Raw genomic sequence first — 10,802 nt, 5'->3', positions numbered from 1 at the left:
ATACTAAAGGGATTATTACGTTACGATATGAATTGCAAATACTTTTTCCTCACATTGTCAAGTGCCTTTTGACTGAATATGGTGTTTCAGATATGCAGAATATTTACATATATATACATGTATTCAAATGTATCCATCATTTTTATGGCCGCTGGATTTTATATCACACTTACAAAGGTTATTGCCATCCATGGTAATCCTCTCCCCTCCCAAGTTTTCCTATATTACCTTTACATTCCTTGTTTTCACTACTTAAATCTTTACTCCATTTGGAAGTTTTCTCAACCCATGGGGTGAAGTAGAGAGGCAAACTACTTTTTGTTCATGAAATGGCTTCTCTACTATTCCAACAGTATTGATTAAAAGTTCACATTTGCAGGACCTGTGGTGAGGGAGAATAAAAGGCCAGCCACGCAAGCATGAAGACATGCTTTTGCATCCCCTGGGCCCATCGAAAAACCAGGCACATGTATAACATCCACAAACTTAGCAATGAGGAGGCGTGAAGAGGTGGGTACAAGTGGATCCCTGGAGCCCGTCGGCCAACCAGCCTAGCCAAATCCACAAACTCCAGGTTCTCTAAGAGATCCTGTCTCAAAAGACAAAGTGGTAAGGAATATAGGAACACATTCAACATCAGCCTCTGGCCTTCACATGCACACAGGCATATATGGACCTACACGTACTCCCGCCCGCCAGCACACACACAAACACACACACACACACACACCAGCATTAACATTTACCATGATGATGTAAGACATCATCCGTACCACAGTTTTCTTACACACGAACTGGTCTTATCTTGGTTCTGCTGTTCAGCCCCATTGGCCTACCTATCATTACGTGTGTGGACAGCACACTGCCTGAATGATTAAGACTGCACAGTGTTTTCGGTTGTCCCAGGACTAGTCTCCCCATATTCTTCTCTCTCTCTTTTTCAGATATGTTTTACACATATTGCCTGATTATTTTACAACACAAACTTCAAAGTACTTTTGCCCAGCTCTGAGAAGGAGGAGCACCTGTGAGACAAATAAACCTGTTAGTTAAAATTTACCCAGTCTGTAGTATTCTGTTATGGCAGCAGAACACTTACTTCTAGGCCACATCAGCACTATAACAAAATGCCACAAACTAGATAATTTATAGACAACATATGCATTGTTGATTATTATAGAGGATGGAAAGATGCCAATAGTTTGCAAATCAGATTGGGGCTGAACTTCATGAGAGTGCTTTTTGCATTTTCTCGCATGCAAAGAGAATGTAAAAAGCATTAATATCAGGCCCTCATAATAGTCCTCATCCGGTGGAACCATATAACATTGATGTTGAAGGGAATGTTATACCAAAATGGACTTCGAGCTGTAACGATTAGAGAGAGGTATTGGTGAACAGCAGAGTTGAGTCTCACCACAACACTGAAGCTCATGAACTAGATGCCTCCTTGTCTTTGCATTTAAACCATGATCCCCAACTAACAAGATCTTCCCATGGCATATGAGCTTCTTATTGGCTTAGGGTCCATCAGATTCTAACCGCATGCCAAGGGCGGCAGATGCCCTCAGCTCTCTGCATGCTTACTCATCACTTGTACCTGGTCCTTCTGCTAGGATGCTGCACCTGCCAGGCATCTCTTGCCTATTGGCCCAGTTCCACATCCAGCACTACAAACCTCAGGAAGCCACTTGAGCCTTCCCTTTCACCAATATTCACTGACCCCCAGCCATTGGAATGATTATTTCTATATCTCAACTTGACGAGGCTACAGGGAACCCAGCCATCTGTCTTTGAGGATGTCTCCAAAAGATCTTAGTGTCTAAGCCAATCAAAGAGAGCTCTGTCCTTTCCGACATGTCGGCATCATGTGACCCTTTGAGGAACCTCAAAGAACAGAAATGTAGCAGAAGGTTGAATGTATTCCCTCTGCTGGATGTCTGCAACTGAGCCATCAGGGCTCTTCTAGTCATGAGCTCAGACCCACTGTGAATGCTCCTGGATTTCAGGCCTTTGAACTTGAGCTAAGATTACAACACTAGCTTTCTCGGTTCTCTAGCTGCCAAATGGCAGACCATGAGACTTAGCCCCTGTAGTCATCTGAGCTAATTCCTTAGAATAAATTCCAGCTTTTATGTTTCCTGTTGCTTGTTTCTTTGGCGGACCCAAAACACCACCTCCTTCCTTGCTATGTGTTGGGCCCATCTCTTTGTATTCCATCCACATTGCCTTCATCAAAGAAGGCCTCCTCCGTTAAACTCGGAGCTTCTCTAGACAAAGGCTTCATTTGTATTCTAATGATGGCATACAGGAGATACACAATACGCGTTTGTAAAACTGAGCAAGCAGTCCAACAGATGAGGAGAAGGCCCTGGTTGCAAATCTCTCCTTTCCTCCACCACTTTGCACACTTACTACAGTGAAGTGACCTTGAATGTAGTGTGGAATGCTGCTGTGGAACTCTGTCCTCTGGGCATGTCGTGGCCATTGCTGACTTAAAAGCAAAACACCTATGGTTATTTGCATAAGATGCTCACAAGATTGGGCCCCGCTAACATTCCACCAAAGAGACAGAGAGAAAGGTTCATGAGATGGTGCACACAGCCCTGCATTCCTGGATATGCCGCTGATGAATAGCTACTGAGTAGGGAGACAAATTCTTCTTGGGTAATGAAGTTTCCTGTAAATCACCCATGCTCCTGTAAGTAATCCCAATTAAATCCAATCATTCACAAGCTAGACTTGGATGGAATCACTTCTTTAGCCTGTTCTATGTGCCCTATCCTGGGTGAGTAGATTTCTGTTCTCCTCTCCCCAAGAAAAGTTACCCGATGCTATTAAAGACAGCCTCAGTTTCCATGCCTATACAGTTCATACAATAGTAAAACACCCTCTGCAGTGTTTATATGATTAACTAAGATAACACACGTTAAAGGCCTGGCCTGCTAGCTGCTGCCTAAAAAGCACTGAATTAATAGCTGCTGCTATCATTGCCACTAATGATGGTTCAGTTAATAGAGTTCCAAGCTTGAGCATTATGTGTAACACAAAGGTCTGTGGCCGAGCCCAGGTGTCAGGGACATTCACGACAGGCGGTGTGGTGGTGGGCAGCGGGACAGGTACCCAACAAAACAAATCATCCCCTCTCCAGCTGTGGCCAGAGCCAGATGTGCAGAACCCCTGCCTCTGTAGATGACTCAGAGGGTTTCCTGGAACATGCCTCTCCCCCTCACCCCCAGCAGGTGCCTGCTCACCAAGGTTCTGCAGTGTGGCTTAGCACCCCAGCAGCCCCGCAGGGAAGAAACACAATCACAGCACCGAGAACTTTCCAGGGCATTCATCAGAAATGCTTGCTGAACAGCAAACCCCAACTTCACATAAGGTCCCACAGGAAAACTGCTGACAAAGGCCTGGTTATGTAAGTGAAGCGGTGGATAATTAGCACAAATGCTCCCCAGAAGAGGAGGAAGAAACAGCCCCTTGGGCCTGCTCTGTCGTCTGGAAGGAGACCGGAGCAGAGTTCCTGTGCTAGGCCAAGTCATCAGGCAAGAATTTTGTTCCCTAGATCATATGATATTTGAAGATATCAGTAGACAGTCCTCCGACTCAAATGAAAAGAGGTCAGGTTCCAGGGGTCCTCTGGTAGGGACCTCCCTGTGTGCATTCTCTGGATAGGTAGGGAGGAAAAGGCTAGCTTTGAGGCTTATGGGTAAGCCTCACTAGGAGGAAAAGCCCATGCTGGCTTTAAATTTTCTGTGTACCACAGGCTAGATCCCAACATGTGATCCCAACCTGCCTGAGTTTCCTGGGTATTACAATTATAGATGTCCATCATGCCCAGACTCCTTAGGTGCTTTTAAGGAAATTTTGCCTTGGGATCCATGAGGATCAGTACAGAGGCTGCAGATAAGAGATTCTGAATAAATAAATATCTCCTCATATCTCAGGCCAACAGGGATTCCCGAAGGACCAGGAAGAAGATAGCCATCAAGTTCTGAGTAAGGATTTCACGCAGGTCACCCTCAGCATATAGTGTACCCACCTGCCTCCTAGACTCAGGACTATCTTGCAGACCTCCTTTGTCCCGGAGCTCCAGGAGGCCGAGACGTGTTCCATCCATGCAGCAAAAGATGCCTTCCTCCTAAGTAAGATGGGTGAGCGGCCAGTTCTCAGCCATGCGGCGTGAGTTACTGCCTGGATAATAAATTGGTGAGTGCTTCATAAAGAGACGCCGAGTAAATAGGCTGTGCTTTAAAAGCCCTTGAGTATGGGTTTAATTTTATACTGAGAGTTGCAATTTGAAGGCTGATAAATGCCACCGGTGCCTATGTCCAGGGTGTACTTGAGAGGGAGGCCTGTGTGTGTACCTGCTCGGGCTTCAGAGGTTCAGTGCAGTGTTTCCTCTCCCCACCACTCCATCACTAATACTGTTTCTCCACTCCTGCTGTTGGAGTCCCTGACTTTGAACCCAGCCTTACAAACAAAGCCTTCAAAGTTGACATCCGGTCTTCCCCTGGAGCCATTAGATCATGTCGGCCAAGGGCAAAGGTGCCTTCACTAGAAAGTGAGGCCCTTTCAGCTCCTGCGGGCAGGACCACTTAGGGTCAGACTCTGACTGTCTTAAAAGCAAGCATCAGAGAGGCACCACCTGCTCCATGTAACCCTTTGCAGCGTTCCTCCAGACACAGGGTAGAGAGCACTGACCAGGCCCCAGGCTATAGTTTTTGTCCTAGCTCTACCACTGACTGCATGAGAAAAATAAAAAAATCACCCTCTCTCCTACTATTTAACCTTTGTGGCTCTCGAGTTTCTCCCATAAAATCCAGCTGAAAACACCTGCCCAGTCAGCCTCACACCATCCCTGTATGGATACAATGAGATCAGACAGGAAACTGCACTTTGAAATCGCACACCTGCTCATGGCTCAACAGTCTATCCTACCCAGACTTGGCTTGAATCTTACTATTGCCTTTGCTATTTCTGGGTATATCAGAAGCCTCTGCTATGAAGATGGAAGCAGGCTTCCTGGACTGGGAGAGGGCTCCTGCTGATAGACAGGGCTAGCAACACAAAGGAGGGGAAACATTCTTACCTAAAACCAGGGCCCAGGGTTCACAGCCAGCTGTGTCACGGCCCCTCCAACACCTAGGGGATCAAAGTCATGTCATGACTGCCACCACAGCTCTGCTCTCCACATCAGCGAGGAAGACTCCTTGTCAACACCATTTCCTCTGTAATCTGAAAACCAGATGCCCAAGGTTGCATCCTAGGAGTAGCCTGGCTCCAAAAAGCTAACATTTATATATATATCAGAGTGCTGGAACTCCCCAGGCACCTCTCTGATGGAGACATTCTGTTCTGTCATAAGGAACTGCTGAGCACTTCCGAAGAGCCAAACACTCTGTTCTCCACTTTACTCACTTGTTTTTGCATCATCTTACACTACCTGAGGAAAATGTCATTGACAGTTAAAGAGGTAAAGGATTTGACCAGGTTCCTGAGAAGGTTAAATTAGAGAAGAACACAAAGGTGTTAGTTCTTTTTATTCCAAAGTCTGTGTCTTGAGCCCCACTAACTTGCTGCCTGGAAGTTGCCAAGAAGGTTTTGCACAAGAGATATGCAGTCACTTGTTTCTGAAGACAACCGCAGCCCTATTTTATTATCACAATGTTTCTTATCACAATGCTCAGATATCTGACAAAAGTAGAATAAATAGGACGGTTTGTGTCACTTCCTAGGAAGGTACAGTCCATCACAGTGGGGAAGGCAGAGTGTCAGGGGTGCCAGGGGTGTGGTCACACTGAATGGACCATCAGTGAGCATAAATACATTCTCTTTTTAATTCATTTTGAGACTCCAGCCCATCAGATGGTACTATCTACATTCAGAATTCATTCCTCTGTTAAATGTGTCTGGAAATACACACACACACACACACACCCGAAGGTCTTTCTCTCAGGCAATTCTAAATGCTGTCAAGTCGACAAGATGAACCATCCCACCTGAATAATTCCTAAAAGCTTTAAAGTTGTGTTTATAATAAAAGGTAGGCACTTGTAGCTACGTAGTCCAGGGTGGCCTCTTGATCCTCCTGCCCTAGAATTTTAAGTGCTGAAATTGCAGGCATGCACCATCCTGCTGGGCACTACACTTATTATAAAAGATCAAAACCCACAGAAGAAAAAGGAACGGAGAACTGTTCAGGAAAGCGGAGCTAAATGATTTCTTTAACCATTTGTTCACTCGTATAGCTTGTGATTCAACAAGTGTTTCTTAAACACATCAGAAATTTCAGATACTTCATGTTTTATGATGGGTGTCATAAGCTGGAAAACACTATCCCTAGCCTCAAGGAACTTGAAGTTGCGTGTGTGTGTGTGTATGTGTGTATGTGTGTGTGTGTGTGTGTGTGTAAGAGAGAGAGAGAGAGAGAGAGAGAACATAACATAAACAGAGTACTTTGTGTTGGTGAACAGGAAATAAAAGAAAGCCTGTGTTTCAGTTAAAAGCAAGCCAAGGGCATGGAAGTAAGTAATCCTCCCTCAGTCTTGTCAAATCAAAGGAGATGGCTAAAAGGATGGGTGAAGAGAGGTTGGGTGGGGCACTACAGTTCTAGAACCAAAGTTTAATTTGCATTTCCCAGCATCAAAGCACAGAGGGGAACCACAGTCTGCTCCAAAGTGCTCTGACTTCCGACATGGTGGCTTTTCCCATGCTAAGTCTATCAGCACACACATGAGAACTGAAAGGACACCACCTTTCACCACTGGAAAGTGTCCCGCAGAATGGGTTTTCAAGCAGTGCAGCCTCTCAGGAAATGGCCATGATTTACAGCGTCTTCCAACAGGACCAAGAGTGGGAGCCGGGATGTTTGCAGGTACACGCTGATGGAGGGAGTTCAGCTAATAAATCCCTACTTGGCTTCCCAGTGATCAGACTTAACTCAGCAGCTGAGCGGAAAAGCAGAGGAGCAGGCAGTGAAAGATTAAACGCCGAAGAAAATCAGAAGGGAAGCTATGTTTTAAAAGCCTGCTGTGTGGCAGGCCCTGCAGCGGGTGCTTCACATATATTAACCCATTTACACCCCAGCTCTTCAAAGTCCGTGCCACTAGTAACAAATTGAGACCACAAGATCATGTAAACACTGAGTTGGTCTACCTGGTGAGCTTGCCACTCTCAGCTCTCAGCCCCACCGTGAGTTCCAAGTTCCCTGGAGCTCTTTGTCCCAGAACCACTTATTTGAAAAATGAGGAAACCGAGGCAGCCAAAAGCTAAGAAACCAGCACCTTGCTTTCTTGAGCCCCTGGAAGATAACTCTCTCAGCAGGTCTTGTCCATCTCTAAGGAGAGGGGGCTCCTGAAACTTATATACATGCTGTTTCACCAGAGAACTTGTTGAGACCTGGGCTTATTCCCACCTCAAAGATGTAGCCACTTCCAGACAGCACGGAGGGCCATGCCTAGGATTCCCCAGAGGGTAGGTGCATCCTGGACCCCATCTGAAAGGATGCAGTGTCCCTAGTCCTTCCCTAACGTTTTTCTAATGTTTAAGGTCTCTGCCATGAGCAGGAGGAAAAATGAAATTGCTAGGATGGGGAGGGACAGGGCCCTCCCTCAAGATGTTTCCAGAGATGCTTCTGTCTCCCCAGCCATTCTCCCTTCGGTTCATCTCTGAGTTCACATGCAAGCAGTTAAGGACATTGTTCCAAAGCCGACAGGAGATTTAGCAAAACTCTCCACTAATTGCAGAGGGCCATCAAGAGAGACGGCCCAGACCAGCAGGCTCTCTACCTGTACCTGAAGCAGGAGGACAAGCGCATAGACAGCATCAGGAGAAGGGTGGCTTCTCCCAACCTCTGCCAGACCCTATTGTGGGTATCAGGGCTACCAACAGCTGGGGCACGGCATAACCTGGTGGGGCAGGTCTGGATTTTCCAGCTGCTTTCGCTCTGGCCTGTTAGCCAAACAAGTTTCCCTGAAGGAACTCAAGTTTTGGTTCAGAGAATTGCAAAGGCATAAGGAATTCTTTGACACCAAGAGGCTTCTGCCTATACGTCTGCACATTCACAGTGGTGCCCACACAGCCCATCGCTCTTCCCCCACTGCACACACAGCCTGCAGGAGGCTGAAAAGACCTATGGCCACCTCAGCCCCATGGAGCAGGCCTTTGACGCTGTAGGAGGCAATATCTTTAAATCCTTCTTGCCAGGTAGGGGACCACACAGTGTCACAATACAGCAAACACATTCAAGAACATACCTGCTGATGAATACAGAAAGCTACAGAGCTGGAGCTTCCTCTCCCCTCCTTTGTCTTCAAAACATAGAGAAAAGCCCTAAATTTCCTTCAGCTGACTTGTTTTGCCCCTTTACCTCTTCCAACCCTTGGCCCCAAAGTGACACCTTACATGTCCCATTATCAACTGTCAGGAGCCATCATTACCTTAAGGAGGCTGTTCAGCTAAAGAGTCTGTTTATTAAGTTTTGTTTATTCACCAGGCACGTTGAGATCTTTCATTTTGATCGTCCTCCTGAGATCGTGTCTATTTCCTTTCCATTTCAAGAGGCAGCTGTTGATCTCAGTTATAATGGCCTGGTGATTTCTAACAAGTACCTCAGCCCTCTGCTGATGGCTTTCCTCAATCACACAACCTGAACAAATAAGATGTGGTGTTCCCCTCCTATCTCATTAGTAAATAAAACCCAACTGTTTCCTTCTTCCCTAACTGGCAACTTAACCCTTCCAGGCCCAGGCCCAGCACAGCACTAACCTGCCAGTGTATTTACTGAGTAAAGAGGCTCCAGTGCTGGGCTAGTCCCCACCTGCACTTGGGAAATCACAAGGTGTGGAGAGACGTGTGTTTTGGCCTGGAATGTGATGTTTTGTTTCACTGTCTTAAGTAGGAAGGTGAGGCGAGGTCAGAGGGATGGGAGGGGGAAATAGGGTGGCTGAGAGCTTGTTAGTAACGTGGACTCTCAACAGAACTCGGCAGATCTTTCCTAAATATGTATCCAAAGCTTACAGCAAACATCCTCCCACCCTGGAGGGTCTGGTCCAAATTCGTGCCTATCCTGAGTCTAAGCTGACTGGGGCTTGGCTGGCTAGACTTAAAAGTTTGTCTTGTTCTAAATACAAGAAAAGTTTTCTAAGCACATTAATCATTTTCTACGAGACTGCATGCTTTCATGCAGCTGCCTACGAGATAAAGCTATTTTCCAGAGTGGGAGAAAATAGAAAAGAACTCCAGACTTCTAGTTTAGCCCCGGTGTTAATCTGCAGTGAGATAGAGGCTTTGAACTGGTTTCAATAATAAAGAAATGGCTAGTTGAGACTCCCTGCCCCTCTCCACATGCTATCTGAACTCTATGCTGGATTTCCGTGCCAGCCTGTGCTTCCTTTCTTTCAGTCAATCAACAAATATTAACAGAAGCCTCTTTCTCTGTTAAGAGCTCCTGTCCCAGAAGCTAAGCATAGACCTTGGGAAAAAAATAAGCATGTCCTCTTGGAGCATACATTGTAGTGTAAGAGGGTAACACACACACACACACACACACACACACACAGCAGAGTATTGCACTGCACAGTGATAATCAATGAAGGACTACATACGTGATAATGAAAGTACCATGAGACTCCAGTAAACTGAGAAAGTTCTGCCTCCTATTTAACAGCAGTCATGCTCGGAGGGCAGTACAGCGCTCCTGATTGTGGCTGAGGTATGCACAAAGCCGTTGCGCCATCAGTCGTATAAAAATGCAAAACATACAATTGTAACATTTGATGAATGAGAGTAAACAACTGCCGCTGCCTTCTGTGTTTGCCGTCCTTTTATTGCCATTTTAGAGCACATCCCTCCCACGGATAAAGTAGTCCACAATAAATCTCTATGCCCTGTCACTTCAGCAACAGCCTCCCTCACCTCCAGATTGACTGTAGCTCTTGATTGTATCCAGAGGTCATGATCGCCAGTGACTCAGACTGTGTAGGGTTAGTGTCAGCATTCAGTGACATTCACGCAACAAGGAAATGGCCCCTCAATGCATTTCTCAGAACACAACCCTATCATTAAGCAGCACATGCCCGCACATAAACACGCATGCGTACGGGGTCTGACAAAGGTTTAATACTCAGAAGTTAGCATTCGTAATGCTGAAATGGGGGAAAAAAGAAAGAGAGCTGTTCTGGACAGAGAAGGCCTCTTAAGTTAGCTGACACGGAGTGGTACCCCCAGGAAGTGAGGGGGGGATCACATTCTCATGAACAAGAGAACACACTAGATGATAGCATAGCCACAGCTAAGGCCAGGAGGTGAGGGTCTCCAGCGTGTACGCCATCCAGTACAGAAGCCTCAGCAGTTAGATCAGATAGGTAAGGAAGAGGTCAGCAAGGTCACCAGAGCCAGAGCAGAGAGGGCCTCGTCAGATGTTGTGAGGGTTGGATCTCACTTCAGAGACCATTTTTGTTCATTTAAGTGAGCCTCCCTTGAAAATTTCTGGTTAATTCAAGTTAAATTTTGGGGGGTTTGCCCCAGATTGTTGCACAGGTGCAAATGTTACGTAGTGAAATTTGAAGAGGCTGGATACTGAGAGAAATGTAGCAATCATTGGGAATGGCATGTGGCTGGAGCCAGTGGCCTGCCATGTTGTTTTGTACCCTGTGAGACTCTGCTCTTGACTCCATTCCCTTCCAAAGGCAGGACTGAACAGTGGGCAGGAAGCAAGATGGGATGTTGAGTGCGAACTGAAACGCGGCCAATTCTGGGTTGATGCTCCCCCAGCCAACCAAGAGGAAGAACGAAAGCCA

The sequence above is a fragment of the Meriones unguiculatus genome, chromosome 9, assembly GCF_030254825.1.
Source record: "Meriones unguiculatus strain TT.TT164.6M chromosome 9, Bangor_MerUng_6.1, whole genome shotgun sequence".
NCBI classification, from domain to species: Eukaryota; Metazoa; Chordata; class Mammalia; order Rodentia; family Muridae; genus Meriones; species Meriones unguiculatus.
The sequence above is the reverse complement of the archived record's forward strand: the minus strand, read 5'-3'. Positions refer to the sequence as shown.